The sequence below is a fragment of the Mesoplodon bidens genome (assembly GCF_964165515.1).
Source record: "Mesoplodon bidens genome assembly, chromosome: 8".
NCBI lineage: Eukaryota > Metazoa > Chordata > Mammalia > Artiodactyla > Ziphiidae > Mesoplodon > Mesoplodon bidens.
In genome coordinates this window covers 42,714,826-42,737,505 of record NC_138165.1, presented here as the reverse complement: position 1 = coordinate 42,737,505, position 22,680 = coordinate 42,714,826, and positions in this window count along the sequence as shown.

Here is a 22,680-nt window from a genome sequence, read left to right as displayed (position 1 = left end):
ACTACTAATTCCTACATGTCAAGTTGAAGATCAAAAGAGAATGAAGATTATTGTCTTTTATTTCTATTTGAAAGAGTATAGGGGTATATAGAAATGTCTACATTCCTATTCTTACACAAAAGTGTCTACATTCAGATTCAAATGGATAATTGCCTCTATTAGGTCTCTATAGTTAAGTTATCATTATTTAGAAAATTACTGTATAACAGCCAGTAAGACCTGGTTACATCACATAATAGCTCTATGCTTGAGAAAATATTTAAACTCTCTTTGCCTAAATAACCCTGTAAATGGGTTGTGAGGATTAAATAAGATAACTACCCTATAAGACTTCCAATAGTGCCTGACATATAAGAAGAACTCAACTGATAGATTCACTCATCCTCCCCATCTTCATGATACTTTTTTATTTTCATTGCATATCAACTTTTGTAAAGAGTAGATAAAATCTTACAAATATATTTGTAATACATTAACTGAGAAAATCAAAATAAAGTATACTTAATACAACTCTATAAAATGTTAGCAGGTAGGAAAGGATTATACAGTTATTTGCAATATCCAAAATAGTTGCATTTTCATGAATTTTTTCCTAATAATATTATTTTTGATAGATTATTGTTTTAATTAAAAAAAGAGTCTCTTATTGCTTTTAAACTAATCTTCCTCTCCTGACAATTAGTCTAGCCCAAATTTGTTTTCAGTTTGTTCAGTGAAAATGTGCACAGAAAAATCCTCTTAGAGGACTGGCACTATTACCTACACTGATCTCAATTGATCATCCTTAAAAGATAGTTCAGTCTCCTGGTGAATTCTCCCAAGTCACTACATCCTAGGGCAGAGAGTTCTAATTGTTAGAAACTGTCTCCTACTGAGCTTAAAGCTGTCTCCCAGTTATGAATACCAGTTGATTCCCGTTCTGCGTTCTGAAGCTCAACCTGTAATTCTAACATATTTTCAGGAAAATATCCCTTTATTCTTGTGAGAGGGGATTTAAAACAAGCCTAATCAAACAACACGTTTATGAATGTACACATCTGATTTATTCTGAGCTTAATCTTGAGTAAATAATAGAGCATTTACATAAATTTTGTGGCTACTTTTTATTTTAGTATTCTAATTTTAATGTGATTTATAATATTAATTACATAAATAAGTTATTTCAACGATTGCTATTGGTAAAGTACATTGCTCTGTTTTAAAACTGAATTTAAATTCAAAACTGAACTTAGATATACAGGTGAAATATTTTAAAAGCATTTCCTATTATTAACTATGTATGATGTTCATATTAGGATATATATTACAAGCTTATGATTTATAGGCAATGAGGTTTTTTATTATCTTTATTTTTTGGATTTGTAAAATATATATATATATATATTTGTTTATCTTTTTTTTTTGAGCTTTTGAAAGGAGAAATGCTTTTGAGTACAGTAACCGTGCAAATGTCATTCCAGCAGGAGAATTTTTGGAGAGCTCTGAATAATAGAAAACACAGCTTAGTAATCACAGTTATCTTTCTGGTAGGGTTTTCTTTCCCAAACACTGTTATACAGAGTTCCAAAGATTACTAAATTACAAAAAGTGGTCATAAATATGGATCTGAAGTAATTCTCTTCTAATTTTTGGTAGTTTATCTTTAACCTGATTTTTATTTTGGAGTATCATAAAATACAACACTATTTGAACTTAAAATACTTATTCTATAAATACAGTGTTTTATAGCTTTTAAAATTTAGAGTTTTTTAGTGTGTTGATCATTTAAAAAAGAGGGCCCTTTATTTAGTTACTCATTTTTATAGTTTTTAAAATTTAGAGTTAATTCACTGGAGTATATACAAAATGGTACTCAACATGGTGATTTTACTTCTTGCCAAGATTCTATGATCCTTAAGTCATATTTAGAGACTTAAGATTATTTTTCCTTCCTCAAACATGTGAAGATAAAACAGAGTGGAGAAAAGGTAGAGTTCTAAAACTATATTCCCTAACAGTTAGTATTTTAAGGTATAAGCTTTTATTTCACAGTTGAGGTGACAGAATAAAAGGCCATTATTTTCAACTTCATGTTAGAATTATCAGGTGTGAAGTGTTTATATTCTCTAAGTTTTTCTTTTTCCAATTTGCTTCCCTATTTAGAATTTGGAAGCAGAATGAGCAAATTAGCCAAGAAAGAGAATTTTATGTGTTTTCACCAAGTAACTAAGGCTTTATTCAATAGATAATTGGATACAACCAGTATTTATTAGCAACAGCTTTGCGGTAAACTAGGCATTTCCTTAAGTATATTTAACCCTATGGGTGAATGCTGTTATTTCTATTATTTGGGTAAAGAAACTAAGGCTAAAGAATTATATAATTTGCCTGGAGTCATATAATGCATTGAAGTTGCAATTTTAAAATAAGTAAGTCTTAATTCTTCTATAGTTGTGGAATTTCCCACGTTACTATGCTGCTGCTACAGTAACAAGATATCAGATGATCAACTTAGTTATGTACGAAACCAGAATTCATATGAGACATTCCTGATGTAAAACCTTTGGAAACTTTATATACTCAACCTAACACTCTTTTAAACAGTTATAGTATGACGTAATATTGAATGTATTATATTGACACAAAATACTTTTGCACATAAATTGATTACCGCAATAATTCAGTGAATTAAGTGGGATGATTATGTACTGACCACATAATTAATAGATAAGGAAGTGGATTCAAAGAAGGCTTAGAGTTATAGGTATAGAAAGAAAAGTGTAAGAAACTCTCAAATCTTCCCTCCCCTGTCCCTTTCCCTGTTTAAAGGCCCTAGACCATTCTTCATAACCACCATTCGCCCTCACAAATGCAGACTGAGAATTTCTCTCACACACACACAGTTTTCTGTTTTTTTGTTTTTTTGACTTTGTAACTTGAATTAGGACATGGTACCAGACTTGGTACTCAATAAATTTTGTGGTAAGCCTCTATAGGAGATTTGTAGAATTTCTTCCTCAGAAGTTATAATTTAAACTAGGAAGGAATAGAAGCAAATTTAACGTGCTTATTTTTTTAGTTGATATTTCAATCTTCAATTTGTATAACTTTGAAAAATTCATTATGATTTTTCTAAAGCAATTAAAGAGGAAGTAATTCACCATTGATTAATTTTTTAAATAAAAATACAAAAAAATTGCTGAGAGCTATTGTAGCTTGAGTAGTTATAACATTGTTTGATTGTTTTTTTTTTCAATATTGTTCTGCATTTGGCCACTTTTGCCACAATGTGATGCTGACATAATATTTGACAGTGGAGGGTGTTTAGGCCAACAGGTCCAAGGGCCATGAAAAAAAACTGATAGCACTTAAAAAGTTTTCTTTCACCTTCACAAGAAAACTGGAATGCAAAATGATAACTGTGCCTTAGGCATAATTTTTGAAATTTCTCTTTCTTCCTCTAAGGACTATTTTTCTGAATATGATTTCTCATCAAATAGCCTCTCCTTTTAGACATGATTGAGCAATCCAACCTTTTACTTGATTCAGTCCTTCCCTAAAATGCCTCTGTATTCCAAATGTAAGTTTTAGTGTGGCTTACCTCTGTGCTAGTGAACCTCAGGTTTTCATCCAGGAAGGTATAGACCTTAGATTATTCTGATACACTGAGTCCATCATGTAATTATAGCAGACATAAAAAATTCAGATTGCCTTATTGACTTTTAAAATTATATACAAGCAAGCACTTGCAACTCACTGTTGTTCCCTTACCTATTCTTAATATTCTGGGAGCAGAATATTCTTTTGAGATTAAAAAGTGAGGCAAAAGCTATCTTTTGGTGTCAAGAAGTGCAAGTAAAAAGACTGTCCGAAGACAGTGTTCAAACTACAACTATGCACAGAAATTTTTCCTGGTACTTGGTACTTTTTTAATGTTGGAATAAAAATAAAAGAATGACATCTTACATGTGGATGTTAAATGGCATTATAAATATGGATTTTTCAATAGAGAAATTCTGTCTGTCTATTTATCTATCCATGTATCATCTAACTATCTAGAGAAATGAACAGGAATAGGTACAGAGAGACACTTTTTATTTTACAAATAGGTAAAATAAAACCATTTACTACAGCTGCAGATAACATTAAAAGGATACCAGCTGAACAGTGGTCTCACAGAATGTAAAAGACAAGCTAGTAAATGATTAATAAATAATAGTTTTAATAGTTAATATGTAGATTATGCCAAAATGTATGGAGATGATACATAGTTTATATACATTATCTTATTTAATATAAAAGTCATATGATATTTACTACCATTGTCCTGATTTTCAGATAAGACAACTAAAACATAGAAAGATTAACTACGCTGCTCAAGTTTTATTATGAACTGAATGATTGTGTACCCCCAAAATAATATGTTAAAACTCTAATCCCCAAAGTGATGGTACTAGAGGTGGGACCTTTGGGGGGTAGTTAGGTTTAAATAAAATTTGAGGGTGGGAAGCTCATGATGAGATTAGTGTCCTTATAAGAAGAGGAAGAGACACAAGATCTCTCTCTCCAGGAGCACACACTGGGGAGAAATCATGTGAGGACACTGTGAGAAGGCAGCCACCTGCAATCCAGGGAAAGAGCCCTACCTGACTCCAAATCTTCTGACACCTTGACCTTGGAGTTCTAGTCTCCAGAGCTGTGAGAACTATAACTCTGTTATTTAAGCCACCCCTTCTGTGGTATTTTGTTATAGACCAAACAAGTTTACATGCCAATAAGTAGCAGATCTAGGACTCCAAATTCCTCTCTGCCATATTCCAGAGCATATGCACTTAACCATTAAAATATAAACTTGGATAAATAATGTTTTATCTTCCTACCACTCTGGCTAACATGGCTTTGTTCCAGTTCCCAAGATAAAAAAAGAGTGGATGGGATGAATCAAGGAATCTGTTCAATAATCTACCTTATTTCTGGGTCATTCCTAGAAGATCCTTAAGCATTTGCTACTTTTGTATTTACTTCAGAGATTTTTGAGGGTTCTAAGGCTTTGCCTCCTGGCTGCCATAGAATTAAGGTTTTACCAGACCACTAATCTTCCAGATACAAGCTCTTTGTTGCTAGGAATGTATAGTATTCCCCATTTTAAATGCTACATATTAAATTTAAATGAGTATAACATGGTGGTTGTTATTGACTGCATGTTTATATCCCCCCACCAAAATTATTAGGTTGAAACCTTAACTCCCAAGGTGATAGTATTAAGAGGTAGAACTTTGGGAGGTAATCAAGTCATGAGAGCAGAGTCCTCATGATTGGAATTAGTTTCATTATGAAAGAGGCCCTAGAGAGCTTCTTCACCCCTTCTACCATGTCAGTACATGGTGAGAAGACTTCTAGGAAGCAGGCTGTCACCAGACACTGAATCAGCAGGTACCTTGATATTGGGCTTCCTAGCCCCCAGAACGGCAAGAATAAAGTTCTATTGTGTATAATCTATCCAGTTTATGGTATTTTGTTATTGCAGCCCAAATGCACTGAGACGGTGGTCTTGGATAAAACAGTGGCTATAAAGTTTGTCAGAGAGGATAAAACAGATATTAAATCAGAGGCAATTATTTTCAATTAGAGTCATCCTAAGTGAATTAACCAGTTAGTATTTTAGAATGTTGGTAGACTTGTAGTCTTGCTCTGAGGCAGATTCAATTTGAATACACATTCATTTGTCACTCATTAGATTAACAAATATTTAGTGGGCTCCTACTACATTCAGTACATTGAATTCATCGTAATGAGAATGCAAATATGAAGACTAATGAGTTTAAGAGAAAAACTTAGCAAATATTAATGTCATGAGCTTTACATTTGAATATCTTTGGTAAAATGGGACAAAATTATAACAAATGACAAAATACACTCTGGAAATCCAATGCCTTTATTTCAGTCATGTAAAAACCTTCTTTTATGCATAAACTTTACTAGCTCTGCTACAATGAGACACATATATTTGATCTGAATTTCAAATTCCATGCACCTTCTCATGAATATTAATATAAATAATGCTAAGAAATTACCAAGATGGGCGAGAGTAGGAAAAAAGGAAAAAAATTACTGGCTTGAATAAACCTTAGATTTACTAACAGAGTGAATCAAATCAAGGAGCAGAAGTCAGACTCTGATTTGTGCTATAGGATTTTAAGGTTTCAAGCTCAACAATAAATGGAAGAAGACAAAGGAAATTATCTAAAAATTTTTTTACAGTGAAATGATACTTTAGAATTTTGGGGGGACCTTTAGTCTCAAAGGTCTAATAGGCTAATTGGGAGAAAAAGAACAGCAATATCTTAAGCAGACAATAAGGATATCAATTGTGTGAGTGGAGTAGGAATTTTGGGCTTGCTAACCAGATACCCCTCTGAATTTGGCCCCATCTTCTCTGAAGATTTCTACAGTGAGGAAGAGCTAGTGGAAGGCAAATCCAAGATCAGGGTACTGACGATGCATTCTAATGCTTATAAATGAAAAACACAATTACGCAACATGGTACCACTCCCACTAAAAACAAGCTCTGAGGATCACAGATCTGTTTATCGCTGAAGTCCCTTTGCTTTACTTCTGCCTTTGCCCTATTCTTATGTGTAACTGAATACTGAACCTGAGACTTTGACTCCTGTCCTTTATTCTTTGCCCATGTTCACCCTAAGAACATTTTTCCTCTTTTGATCTATTAAACACTGTATCTGTGATAATGTTTCTGGTCCCATTGCATTTTTTTTTCTGATAACCCCATGTAACCAAAATTGGAGGATAAAAAACCACTCGTGTCAAATCCTACTTGTTTGTCATTCTCAGCAACCCACTGCTCTTCCCAACCTCAGCAGCCTACCACCTCCCTCTTCCACTTTCATTCTCTCCTCCTAAAAGTGATCATATATACAACTCAGTGATATCTCTGAATATTCCAGCATTCCCAAAAAAGGATGAAAAGGATTGTGGTGGGAGATAAATATTTTTGGGAAGGCAACCAAAAAATGATGAGTCTTGAAGGCAGCAGGTAGGATTGATTTCATTTGAGAGGTGATTGGGAAAGTTCTGCAGAGTAAAGATTTCCAGGTATATACGTGTGCATATATTTAGGGACATTTAGCAGGAACTACATTCACATGCGAGGCCAGGCTATTACAGTAGATGATGTTTGAAGTGATTAGGAATTAGACTAAATATGTGACTGAAGAATTCAAGAAACGTATCTAAATAACTTGAACTCTGAAACAGTTTTCATGTTTTTTTCTAGCTACCGATTTCTTTTCTCCCTTTCTGAGAGAATAGAATCATTTACATCTAATCCTAAACTGCTTTGGCAAAGTACATCCTAGGCAGACTTTGATAGTCAACCGAATTCCACACTTGGAACATAAGGATTTTATTTTTATTGCAATTAAGTTACATAAATAATTAATTAATTTTACAACATCACATGTCTTTTTTTTTTTTTTTTCTTTCCCTGTGGGACAGATTTACTCTGCTCCCCTGTCGGGAGGCTGGAAATTCAACTTCTTCATCTCCTGTGCTTGTTTCCATCCCTCTATGATCACCCAGGACTTCTGGGCCTCTGTGAGGCAGAAATCAAAGATATTTGCTGGGTCCCTGCTCCATTTTCTTTTTACCTATAATGTCACTTCTTTGCCACTTCATGCTGAGGTTCAGTCCTGCAATCTACCCTTGCTTCTTGGACACTTTCCTATAGAAGGGTTAGAAACACCCCTGACAGCAGCCCTCCTTGCCAATAAGGACTGTGGGACTGCAGCCATTCCATTTGCTTTTCTGCCCAGTCTTGGGGAGTGCTCATTCTCTCCATGATCTCCCTTGTCCATCTCCCCTAATCAAAGCATTTCCCTCCTTCCACATTCCTTGCAAGACCTTTGTACAAAATCCCACTCAGGGGACTTTTAGAAGTTCAATGCTAACTTCTTCTAGAGTTGGGTGGAAATTCTAAAATTAATATGGAAATCCAAAAGTCAAGAATAGCTAATGCAATTCTGAAAAAAACAACAAAACTGGAAGACTTATACAACTAGGATGAAAGACATACTATAAAGTTATAGTAATTAAGTAAATGTGGTTTTGGTGCAAGTGTGTGTGTGTGTGTGTGTGTAGGGGGATGGGAGCAAATGGTCAATGGATCAAAATAGAATCTAAAAAGACACCCTCATGTGCAATTACCTGATTTATGAAAATGCAGTGTTCTTGATGTGTTAAATCATTGGATATTCACATGAGAACATATACTCACTCTCCACACCTTCATCAAAACTTATCAACATTTTTTTTCTATTTCTTTATGCCATATTATTTTTGCTTTAATTTGCATCTCCGTGCACATGCTGAGTAGCTTGTCATTTGTTTGTTGGCCTTCTGATTTCAAGACTGGGGTCTTCTACAAGTTACATCTTATAAGAACTTGCTGTGTAGCACAGGGAACCCTACTTCACCTCGCTGTACAGTAGAAACTAACACAGCATTGTAAAACAACTCTACCCCAATAAAAAAAATGATAGAAAAGAATATAAATATTTAGAGAGCTGATCTAGAAGACAAGAAAGGAAATAGCAGACAGATAGATGAGAAATCCCAACCAGAATTAATCCTTTCTATTCATTGTTTTTCTTCAATAACATTGCTTGAGCCTATAATCTGGCATCAACTTCATTCTTGTTACTAGAGTTGGACAGTTTTACATCTATCTGCTCCCATTAGTTAGTAAGAAGGACATCAAAACCATGTTGTTGTTTTTATCTGGATCTATCAAATATACAATAGAGTTCTGCCCATTTTAGACATGTAATAAATATGTGTTGAATAATGTAACATTGAGATTGAGGAGAAATCTTTTAAACAGGATATACTGGTTTTACAGGTCTGTGAATGAACTTCCCAAAGCCTATTCATTTGTTATAATTCAAAAACAAAGTTAGTATTCTCCAAGAGACTGTACAAAGTCATAATCTTTTGCTCCATAGTATTAAAATAATATATTTCTGAGTGGATAATCCACAGAAAAAGGAAAACACAATTTAAAAAAATACCTCTGTTTCAAATAATCCTGTAAATTCATTTTTTTACAAGCAAAATTTGCTGATAGGATTTGAATGTCCAATTTGTGATGTTAGGCTATGGTAGGAATACCTGGACAGCTTCTAGAGAACCCCTCTACTGTAGACTTTTCCAATAACTATTTTCTCAAAATATCCATAAATATGCACACCACAACTGAGATAGGATGAGGAAGACAAGGTGACTAATTAGATAAAGATACATGTTTAAGAATCATCATTGAATATTTAAGTTGCTATTTTGGTCTCTAAATTGTGACCTAAAAGTAAATGGCTTATTTATCAATAATAGTCTATTTAAAACATATTTAATAAAGTTGCCCCAAAGGGCTTATTAACATATCACACAAGACGTGGTTTATTTTAGAAGTTATTTTAAAAGCATGAAAGGACAGAAAAGGAAGTTTCTAGTCCAAAGAAACATTATATTTTCAGCTCCATAATTATTGTCATTTACAGTGCTGTAAAGCTTTAATCCAGGGGAAACTCATCAGTGGAATATGACTCAGTTTGATCTGAAAGTCCTTGAGAGGAGGAGAAATATCTGCAGATGGTGGTTCATCTGCATCGTGTAATTACAGTATATGTTCACACTCTAATAAACCTAAAAATATATGAATACCAATATAGCCAATCCTCTGAATAAGCAATAACTAACGAACATCTGGGAATGGCTGCATGACATAATTGAGTAGATAATTTCCAAATCAGTCAATGAAGTGGTGGCTGTTAATTTCTTAGTGTAAGTACATACTCCAGTGCCACCTAGGCATTTAACAAGCACTAGACCCATTTGAAACATTTATTTGTGCAAGTTATAATATTATATAATTTTAAATAAGTATGTGTGTGAAAATATACTTCTTGGAGATAAACCATCACACGGTTGGGTGAAAAACTGGGAACATTGATAAAATGATTCTAGAAAAAGCAGAAAAGTGGGAAAATAAATAAGCTCTGTTAATATACTTACTATAACCATAGCTGAGCCATATGAAAAAAAAAAGCATTCTCAGGAAAAAAGATTCAGAAAGGGCCAATTAGTACTAGCCTCGGTTCCAAAGACATCTCATTCTCTGTTGCCTTTCTAATTCAGCTACACTTAGCATTTTTGTAACCTTTGCAGAAAATGAATTGCTGTGAACTTATTCACTGGAAAACATTACATTCTTTAAGACAATAGCATTCTAAATTTGCTATTTTAGCTTAGTGTTCTGGGCTCCTCATTCCCCGAGGCTGCTTCAACAAGCGTAGCTCTGTTTTTACTTTTGTATTCTAAATGCCATTAATGCTTGTTTTAATAATGCACTGGGCTACCAAAGAGAAAGGTTTGAAACCTACTTTTGTAAGAATATTTTATTGTAAAAAAGCTAGATCAGAGAAGACCTTCAAGATGGTGGAGGAGTAGGACGTGGAGATCACCTTCCTCCCCACAGATACATCAGAAATACATGTATATGTGGAACAACTCCTACAGAACACCTACTGAACGCTGGCAGAAGACCTCAGACTTCCCAAAAGGCAAGAAACTCCCCATGTACCTGGGTAGGGCAAAAGAAAAAAGAAAAAACAGAGACAAAAGAATAGGGATGGGACCTGCACATTGGGAAGGGAGCTGTGAAGGAGGAAAGGTTTCCACACACTAGAAGTCTCTTTGCGTGCGGAGACTGCAGGTGGCAGAAGGGGGAAGCTTCAGAGCCACGGAGGAGAGCGCAGCAAAAGGGGTGCAGAGGGCAAAGTGAAGAGATTCCTGCACAGAGGGTCAGTGCTGACCAGCACTCACCAGCCCTAGAGGCTTGTTTGCTCACCCGCTGGGACGGGTGGGAGCTGGGAGCTGAGGCTCGGGCTTCGGAGGTCAGATCCCAGGGAGAGGACTGGGGTTGGCGGCGTGAACACAGCCTGAAGGGGCTAGTGCACCACAGCTACCCGGGAAGGAGTCCGGGGAAAAGTGTGGAACTGCCTAAGAGTCAAGAGACCATTGTTTCAGGGTGCGCGAGGAGAGGGGATTCAGAGCACTGACTAAACGAGCTCCAGAGATGGGCGCGAGCCGCGGCTATGAGCGCGGACCCTAGAGACGGGCATGAGACGCTAAGGCTGCTGCTGCCGCCACCAAGAAGCCTGTGTGCAAGCACCGGTCACTATCCACATTTACTTCCCGGGAGCCTGTGCAGCCTGCCACTGCCAGGGTCCCGTGATCCAGGGACATCTTCCCCAGGAGAACACACGGCGCGCCTCAGGCTGTTGCAGTGTCATGCTAGCCTCTGCCGCCCCGCACTCCGTACCCCTCCCTCCCCCTGGCCTGAGTGAGCCATAGCCCCGTAAGCAGCTGCTCCTTTAACCCTGTCCTATGGGAGCGAAGAACAGATGCCCTCAGTTGACCTACACTCAGATGAGGGGCCAAATCCAAAGCTGAAAACCAGTAGCTGTGCGAACAAAGAAGAGAAAGGGAAATCTCTCCCAGCAGCCTCAGGAGCAGTGGATTAAATCTCCACAATCAACGTGATGTACCCTGCATCTTGGGATACCTGAATAGATAAGGAATCATCCCAAAATTGAGGCAGTGGATTTATATGATTTTGTCTGTATAGCGTTTATTTTACCATTTGTCCTAGGGCTCTGTCTGTCCGTTTTTTTTTGTTTTTTTTTTTTGGTATAGTTTTTAGTGCTTGTTATCATTGGTGGATTTGTTTTTGGTTTGGTTGCTCTCTTTCTTTTTTTATTACTTTTAAATTTTTAATAATTTTTTTATTTTTTATTTTTAATACATTTATTTTATTTTATTCTTTCTCTCTTCCTTTCTTTCTCCCTTTACTTCTGAGCCATGTGGCTGACAGGGTCTTGGTGCTCCAGCCGGGTGTCAGCCCTGTGCTTCAGAGGTGGAAGAGCAGAGTCCAGGACACTAGTCCACCAGAGGCCTCCTGGTGGACCAGTAATATCAAATTAGTAATATCAAACTAAATATTTATTACTTAAAAATTAGTAATAATGATATTACTAAAAAATTTAGTGATATTACTAAAAAAATCAGTAATATCAAATGTAATATTAAATGGTGAAAGGGCTCCCAGAGGTCTCCATCTCAACACTAAGACCCAGCTCCACTCAATGACCAGCACACTACAGTGCTGGACACCCTATACCAAACAACTAACAAGAGAGGAACATAACCCCACCCATTAGCAGAGACGCTGCCTAAAATCATAATAAGGTCACAGACACCCCAAAACACACCACTAGATGCAGTCCTGCCCACCAGAAAGACAAGATCCAGCCTCATCCACCAGAACACAGGCACCAGTCCCCTCCAACAGGAAGCCCACAAAAGCCACTGAATCAACCTTAGCCACTGGGGGCAGACACCAAAAACCATGGGAACTACAAACCTGCAGCCTGCAAAAAGGAGACCCCAAACACAGTAAGTTAAGCAAAATAAGAAGACAGAGAAACACACAGCAGATGAAGGAGCAAGGTAAAAACCCACCAGAACAAACAAATGAAGAGGAAATAGGCAGTCTACCTGAAAAAGAATTCAGAGTATGATAGTAAAGATGATCCAAAATCTTGGAAATAGAATGAAGAAAATATAAGAAACGTTTAACAAGGACCTAGAAGACCTAAAGAGCAAACAAATAATGATGAACAACATAATAAATGAAATTAAAAATTCTCTAGAAGGAATCAATAACAGAATAAATGAGGCAGAAGAATTTATTCCCTGGTGGTGCAGTGGTTGAGAGTCTGCCTGCTGATGCAGGGGACGCGGGTTCATGTCCCGGTCCGGGAAGATCCCATACACCGGGGATTAATATGTGTCTTGCAGACACCAGTCAGAATGGCCATCATCAAAAAATCTGCAAACAATAAATGCTGGAGAGGGTGTGGAGAAAATGGAACCCTCTTGCAATGTCGGTGGGAATGTAAATTGATAGAGCCACTAAGGAGAACAGTATGGAAGTTCCTTAAAAAACTAAAAATAGAGCTACCATACGACTCAGCATTCCCACTACTGGACATATACCCTGAGAAAACCATAATTCAAAAAGAGTCATGTACCACAATGTTCATTGCAGCACTATTTACAATAGCCAGGACATGGAAGCAACCTCAGTGTCCATCAACAGATGAATGGATAAAGAAGATGTGGCACATATATACAGTGGAATATTACTCAGCCATAAAAAGAAACAAAATTGAGTTATTTGTAGTGAGGTGGATGGACCTAGAGTCTGTCATACAGAATGAAGTATGTCAGAAAGTGAAAAACAAATACTGTATGCTAACACATATATATGGAATCTTAAAAAAAAAAAAACTGGTTCTAAAAACCTAGGGGCAGGACAGGAATAAAGACACAGACATAGAGAATAGACTTGAGGACATGGGGAGGAGGAAGGGTAAGCTGGGACGAAATGAGAGAGTGGCATGGGCATATACACACTACCAAATGTAAAATAGATAGCTAGTGTGAAGCAGCTACATAGCACAGGGAGATCAGCTCGGTGCTTTGTGACCACCAAGAGGGAGGGTGGAAGGGAGACGCAAGAGAGAGGAGATATAGGGATATAAGTATACATACAGGTGATTCACTTTTTTGTACAGCAGAAACTAACAGAACAATATAAAGCAATTATACTCCAATAATGATGTTAGAAAAAAAAAGCTAGATCAATACTTGACATCAACAGGTGTATCTTTTAATGTGAAAATTTCAGGAAAATAACAAAACAGGATTGAAGAATAGATATTTTTTGAAAGAGGACTTTTCTGCTACTTATCTATAAATGTTGCAATGAGGACAATCTTTTTAACCTATAGGAAACATTGGGACTGTTCTTACATAAAGGAAAGGCACAAGAACCAAAAGAATAAAAATAATAATTTTGGATTTTGGTATGACTTCATCATTCCTGGTTTCCAAAGTTCCAATACTACCCTTTCCTTAGTTTTTGGATTAAAAAAAGAGAATGTGAATAAAAGAAGGAGCCAGCGTCCTTTCTTTTATTCAGTTGTAAGCATTAAGCTAAGCACTTAAGCATTATCTTATTTAATCTTTAAAACAATTTGTCTAAAGTAGGTACTATTTTTATTCCAATTTTATAGAGCAACTAGGCCTGGACAACTAGATCCTTTAAAATCTGTGCTCAACACCATTCTTGTTCCAAAGTCACTTCCTTTTCTTTCTTCATCTCTACAAGGAAATGATACTTTGAGACAACTAAGGGTGTGGCATTGTGTAACTAAACTAGCCTTACTCTCTCTTCTGTTCATATTTTTCTTGGGAATGTGAATAGCAGCAAAAATAAATGCTGTGTATTTCAGTAAACTCAAAACAGAAGTACCTATTATTTAGATGTACATGTATGATTAAGCAGAATTTTTTCAACTTAGTGGTCAACGATTATTTTTCCCCCAAGTAGACGCTGCATCATTTATTTTGGTGTAACAGATGATGCCAAAGCCCTTTTCCTTCAAACAGTGTAAATTAGGTTATTATGAATTTGAATGTATGCATTGCTATTAACTTATTTTCTAATCTCTCAACTAGTTTCTAAGAAATAAAAATGATTGGCTCTATGTCTTCAGAAAGAATTTTTTTTTTTTTTTTGCCTTCACAAGGTGTCATCATTTGGTACTTTACAACAGACTTTAGTCCTAAATCTGATAAATTTATTTTGGTTGTTATTTTAAAGTGACTTTTCTACCTGACAAAAAAGATTTTAATATCTTTCATCTGATATTTTGTACTTGGTAGTCAAAAAATCATATGAGTTGCTATGACAGTAGACATTTTTTTAATGAATTAAATTTCGAGACAACATTGGCTTATAACATTATATAAATTTCATGTGTACAACATTCTATTTCTACTTCTGTTTACACTACAACATGCTCACTACCAAAAATTTCATTTCCCTCTGTCACCGTACAGTTGATCCCCTTTAGCATTTTGCCCTCCCACCCCCAACCCTTTCCTTTCTAGTAACCACTACTCTCTCCTTATTATCTATGTGTTTATTTTTGTTTAGTGTGGTTTGTTCATTTATTTATTTAGTTTATTTTTTATATTTCACATATTAGTGAAATCATATGGTAACAAGGATGTGGAGAAAAGGGAATCCTTGTACGTTGTTGGAGGGAATGTAAGTTGGTACAGCTGCTGTGGAGAACAGTATGGAGATTCCTCAAAAAATTAAAAATAAACCTAGTGTATGATCCAGCTATTCCACTTCTAGATATTTAAACATAGAATACAGAAACACTAATTTGAAAAGATACATGCACTCCTGTGTTCATCGTAGCATTATTTACAATAGTCAAGATATGGAAACAATGTAAGTGTACATCAACAAATGAATAGATAAAGAAGATGTGGTATTTACATGTTGTGGAATACTACTCAGCCACACAAAAGATGAAATCTTGACATTTGTAAGAACACGGACAGACCTTGAGGGTATTATGCTGAATGAAATAAATCAGATGAAGAAAAAGACAGCAGATCTTAAATATTCTCCTTACAGAACAAATTACAATTATGTGATGGATGAATTAGCTAACCTTAAGTGGTAATCAGGTTGCAATATACATGTGTATCAAATGACCATGTTGTACACCTTAAACTTACATAATGTTGTATGTCAATTATATTTCAGTAAAGCTGAGAAAAAATAAAAATTAAAAAAAATAGAAATAGTATGTTTGGTTTCTGTAATTACGTATGTTCTCCTGGCCATGTGATACTTCTTTGTAAGTTATTTGCCTTGATTTCAGGAAACTGAAATAAATAATGAACACCTCTTACAATTCATAATTCATGCAATTTATTAGAATGGTTATTGTTAAAGTCTGAATTCTAAACCCCCAAAATTCATATGTTGAAGCCCTAACCATTAGTATCTTATGATGTGACTGTATTTGGAGGTTCCAGGGATGCGTGTTGGCACAGAGGAAAGTTTATTTTATTTATTTTTAATATCTTTATTTGAGTATAATTGCTTTACAATGTTGTGTTAGTTTCTGCTGTACAGAGGAAAGTTTATATAAGACACAGGAGGAAGGCAGCCACCTGCGAGCCAAGGAGAGAGTTCTCAAGAGAAACCAAACTCGTTGACATCTTGATCTTGGATTTCCAGCGTCTAGAACTGTGAGAAAAAAATGTTGTTTAAGCCACCCAGTCTGTGGTAATTTGTTATTGTGGCCCTAGAAAACTAATATAGGGTTTATTAAGATTCTTTATTGTATAAATATGTCTGGGCATGGGAGAAGAACAGAATTCATTTGGACAGAGCAAATTGACAGCTTACCTCTTCTTTTCCTCACTCAGTCACTTACAACTGTTTAAGCACTATGGAAAGATAGCCAATTTAAAAAGTGCTCTGAATATATGAAATGAATATTTTATTGTTTTTTTTCTGTCCAATTTTAGAGAGGGTAATCATCATAATCACTATACTCAATTACTTATTATCTAAATGATATGACATTAGTTAGATTCCAAACTCTAATCATGACAAGTCATCAAACATTAGAAAACAATTACCTGATAATAAGTCAATCTAAATAGTTTGGATCATAAAACCTTCTATCTCACCCCCTCTCTGCTCTTATATTTCCTCGAATACATTATTCTCACTCAAAAGAGTGACCTTTCCAAAACGCATTTGATCGTGGCACTTTTGGGAAAACACTTTTGAACTGTTCTCCCATCCACTCAAGATAAATTTCAATCTCTTGAGCATGGCACAAGGGTCTATAGTAACTTGATGACTGCTGCCTTTTCAACCTCCCTCCCATCGCCCTCAACTAATGCTCTGCAGTCCAGCTCCCCAACCTGCTGTGTTCCTGCTTCATTTCACCTGCTTCTCTCTTTGTTTATTCTTTCTTAACCACACCATGTTTGACAAAGGAGTGTAGTGGCTAAGATGAGGGACTCTGATGTTAGACTTTGTACGTTCAAATCCCAGTTCTGTCACTAATTACCTGTATGACCTGTCTCTGCTTTAGTTTTCTCATCTGTATGTATCTGCATGATAAAATTCATATCAAAATTAACATCCTAGGATTGTTATACTTAATAAGTTAATATATGAAAAGAGAACATTATTTGACTCATAGTAAGCATTCAATAAGTTTTAGTTATCAAGATTTAGCATAGGGTCTCCTCCTCTGGGGAACTGTCCCTGACTGGGGTAGCTGCCCTCCATGTTTTTCCATGTTATCAAGTCCATACTACACTCTATTTTAATTGACTATTACAGTAGCATCTGTGATACAAACTAGAAACATCTTGAGGACAAGAATAAGGTCTAGTTTTCATTGCATTCCCGGAGCACATCTTTGCACCAGATATACAGTAAGTGCTCTATAAATATTCAGTGGATAAGTGAATAAAAAAATGAAAGAGCTGTGTTTGACTCAAAGATTAAAAATGTTTCAGATAAATATCTGAGAGTGATGTTGTTCTTATACATAAATCGATTTGTCTATAGTGACAATTTCCATTTCTTCTACCAACAAGTGTTTTTAAATACTGAATCAATCAGAAGCAATTTTTCATTATGAAGCCATCAATTTATTAATAAAAATTTTGAAAATATGAAAAAGGAAAAATAAACGTTAAAAACACCCATAATTATATTATCCAAAGACCAGTGTTATTAATATTTTAGTATATTTTTTGTCCTTTTACTCAACAATAAAACTAATGTAAATATTTTCTATGTCATTCCAATATTTTAGTGAACATAGTCCATCCAATAGATACACCATTTTTTACTTAGATATTTCTTATTGTAGGTCACTGGGTTTGACCAGTTTTGTTAGGTTGTAAGCAATGTAAGCAACGAACATGTTTGTATATGAACCTTGTTTCTGCTGTAGAATTACTCCTTGGAATGTTATCTGAGTAACTGAACTTCCAGTATAAAGTCTGCAGGCACCCTTAAGATACTTGAAATCTACTCATAGATCGGTTTTCAAAAGATTTATATTAACATGTTTTGTGAATTTTTCTAGTATTTCAAGTTACTGTTATAACTGTGGAAATTTTTACTTATCAAATAAATATCTTCCTTTGAATTATTATCTGCACTTTCCTAGTCTCCTTTTCTGTTTACTCACATCTGGCTAGAAAATAATAATTTTCTTATAGTTATTGTGAATTTGCAAATATGACAAAATCATCCTTAATGATCATTTTTCCTTTGGTAGATGGGAGGGAAGAGTAAAGAAAGTCAGAAAACCAAAGGCACAGCGGAAGAGAATGGGATGCTACTTGGGAAGGATGTCTTGATGCTAGATGGGTCTCCTCATTGCAAGGTCTGTTCCTCCTTCTCTCAGGATTAGAAATTAAATTAAATTTAGAGATAACAGGATTGTGGGGGACAGTTTCCTGTTAAATACGCTAAAAGGAACTGATGCATAAAAACCTGAATGTCAAATGACTAATAATCAATGATAATAATAATTTTATTTACTGCTCAAGAAATTTTACATGAGAAGCCAAATTATTATAAAAAATTACTGGGTGACCATGAAGTTAGAAAACAGAGAGTTAGTTGCAATATCTATGGCCAGTGTTATCAAGCCAGGAATAGAATACAACCTTCCCTCCTCTTGGATGTATCTGTTATATAGAACCTGTGATCCTATTATGGAGCATTATTGGCATGTCAACAGTTGCCCATTTGGCTTATTTTTCCTCTACCTTCACAGCAGAGAAATCTACCTCTTAATAACATTGTCTCACATTAGGTATGTTAATATTTACAAGTTACAGAATCTAGTTCAGCTGTCTGATAGTCATTTTGTCTTTTTTTTTTTTTTTGCGGTACGCGGGCCTCTCACTGTTGTGGCCTCTCCCGTTGTGGAGCACAGGCTCCGGACGTGCAGGCTCAACGGCCATGGCTCACGGGCCCAGCCGCTCCGCGGCATGTGGGATCTTCCCGGACCGGGGCACGACCCTGTGTCCCCTGCATCGGCAGGCGGACTCTCAACCACTGCGCCACCAGGGAAGCCCTCATTTTGTCTTTTGATGATGACAGTGATGATCATGATAATGATGATGATGTAGAAGCTAAAATGATGACGTAAAACTGCTTTGTGTTTTTCTGCTTTAGTCCTCTATAAATTGTATCTATAGTTTAAGTCAATAATCACAATCTTTTGTGTTTTTTTTTAATTTATAAATTCATGGCTAGGATGAAGAGGGAGATACCTCATTCCCACGTACTAAAAAAACCCCCGTGAATATTATACAATTTCTTTGATTGTCAATATACAATTGACATGATAGTATATAATATGGTGTAATAAGTTCCTATTTTTTTTTAAATTATAGGAAGTCAGGACAGTGTAGGTAAGACCATTTATTCTCTTGCTTAGTTATAGAGTAAGCACAACTTCTTTCTTTAGAACTCTTTCATACCCAGCACCAATTTCGGATTTGTTCATGACTGTCCTTGAAATCTCTCAGATTCTGCTGAATTTCAGAATTCATTTGATAACTCAGTCTTATATGTCTGCCACTGAAGTCACCCAAATCGCCTGAAACATCACTGAACTTTGTCTTTCTGTCTTTCTCTTTGGCTGCTGTGGCTGCGATGGATTTATCTTTCTATTGTGTCATAATTCCTGTTTCCCGGTTGCTGTCAAGGATGAGCCTGTCAATCGGACCCACACATCTCAGCAGAATGCACAGTGCTCGGCGTAGGCCATTACTCTGGCAGCATGTGTGAACACTTTTAGGAACAGCCTCGCTGCAGTTGTTCTGACTACAAGGCAAGGCTAATGAAGCAGCTCCAAGAATTTTTTGTAGTGAAAGCAATTACCTCGATGTGGGCTCTGAACAACAGCAACACGACCTTCCATCATGACACTCTCTTTATTAGTATTTTAATTACTTCTATGCAGATACCCAGTAATATTGGCAACGTTTTATCTGGTGAATTTGTCTTTCTGCAACCCCTGGATCATAGGTCAAAGAAAGTGTTGTAGCAAAATTCGGGAGGAAAGATTCATTATATATTTATACTTACCATCATATTCCAAAAAAACGACAGCATTTTTTTCACTTCATTAACTTTGCTGAGTGCTGAATTCTTTTTGCCCTTGGTTCTAACATATACAAGAAAATGGTTATTACTTAAATAATATAACAAAAGAAATACCTATAAAGGACATAAGACTCTTCTGAATATTTCAAAATATTGACAATGATGGCATGCCATTTTGAGTAATATGATTATATAAAGATAAGTCTAATTTATGGCATTTGATTTATTTTCATTCATTGATAATACCATTTGTGGCTATCTTTCTTCTAATCTAAATTTGTATACTTCTTTGTACAAAAAGGTTTAATTTACCTCTGACTAAAGCACAAGAGCTTAAATTACTAGAACTTTTGAGGCTGGAATATCCCAATATTTGAGATATTTCCGCTTTCATACAGGTTGTTCTTCCAGGATCAAGTGAATCTTAACTCATAACATAGACGTTACTTTTGTCTTCTTGTCATGTATTCTGTGAAAATATACAGCTCAACTGAGTTAAAATATAGCAGATAACATAGATTGGTGGCATGTGTGTGTGTGTTTGTGCTTGTGTGGAGAGAGAAGTGAGTGTGTGTATCAACTTGTGATTATCTGTGGTGGAATTCTGCTTTATATTCATTGGCAACATTTATATTTTAACATAACTGACAGTTCCTAATCAGCTTAATTACCTGTTTGTTGACTTACTGTTTTAATTAGAAGGCTTGGAATTGCAAATAACAGAAAACTCCACTTTAATTGGCTTAAGAAATAGAGGAACATTTTAGTTGAGTAGATTTATTGCTGGAAGGGGAAGGGCAGGCTCAGAATTGGCTTTATCCTGAGGTTTGTAATATCATGAGGGATCCAGCTCTGTGTCTTTCAGCTCTGTCCATTTTATATATTGGTTTTTCCTCATGATGACTTTATTAAAATGACTGCAGGAGATTTAGGCCTCACATCTATACAGGAAATCATCTAAGGAAGGGAGCCCGGTTGCAACACTTCAACAATCCTGAGGTTTACCATTATTGTGTCAGTTTAGAATGAATATTCATGTCTGAACCCCATGACTGTGGCGAAGAGAATGGGATGTACTGTGTCAAGGTCACATTCCTGCACCTGAAGCTTGGAGGATGCCCAGGTCCCATTACACATACCTGAAGCTGGGAGGGGAGCCAATTTTCCTGGAAACACTGGGATCTCTAAATAAAAACCAGAGACTGTTGGAAAGAATTAGGATAAAAAGAAAATGCATACTGAAGACATAATCCACAAATATAGTTATTTTTTTAAAAATCTGCATTACCTGCTGCAAAAAAAAGTCTGTGATACTCACACACTCATCTCTCCTTTCTATATGGACTGACATGATTCTAACCGACATTTGAGCTATTCCTTGTGGTGTCAGAGAGTGGGAGTCAAAGAGGAATTCGGCAGGGAAGCAGAATGAAGAGAAAGCTGGACCATTTCCCGGCTCTCCTGAGTCAGGTCTTCACAGTATGGCTTCATTAATCTCTTTGAAGTCATTTCTCAGAACATCAGACACACATTCAAATGTTAGTACAAAAATACATTTCAAAGCCAAATAGGAATGCTTTTCACACCACATATCATTTTGGATTAACCATGTCTCTTTGATTAGGTGTAACTTCTCCTCCAGGTTTTAGCAAATAGTGGCTTCAGGTAGGCCCAGGAGAGATAGTCAAAATATTTAACAAATGCTATGTCATGGGCCTCTGCCAATCACTGCACCCCCAGCCGAGAAGATGGGCTGCCACCTACTGTCCCTAACCTGTGAGTCCTGGTTAAATGACAGCCTGATTAGCTTCTTCCGCGGGGAAACCTTGAGTAGTTGCAGTGGATTTTTAAGATTTAAGAAAGATTTATTATTTAAACCATGCAACTCTAGTGGTAAAAACGGATGTCAAACGGCTTGATATTTGTGAGTGTGAGGTCTCTTCCATCTCTTTCACTGCTGGTCTTTCACTATTGGTCTGAACTTTTCTACTACAATCAGTAAGTATAAGTTGCTGTTTTTTAAATAGATGGTTTATCAAACACACTTAAGCTTTATCATCACGAAGAACAAATAAATCCACCTACTAATTATAAATTATTTCTCCTATACCTATATAACCAACTTATTGTTTTATTTTTCATCTGTTGCTTCAATGTCAATGATCTGTCAATTATCTTTTATTTTATCTTTTGGGAGTATGTTTGCTGAAAAAAAGCCATCATGTCTTTGACTGCCATCCACCAATTGTTTGTCTGCATTCACAGCTCTGCCAGTTTTAGAGATGAGTAATTACAGGGCCCACACTTGAGATCTGCCAAGCCTTAAGAGAAGGATCATTTTGTTAGAAAACTCAATTTTTCTCAGAGAGGCACTGCTGGTAACTTCTGGAAAAATTTTAGTAAGTACTTTTCTCTAGTCACCTATAGTTTCCTGAGGCCATAGTCACTGTTTTCAGATTCACCATGGAAGTAAAACCCTGGAGTGGAGCCAAGAAAATCAATCCCCTTCGTAGGTCAGACAACATTTAGACATA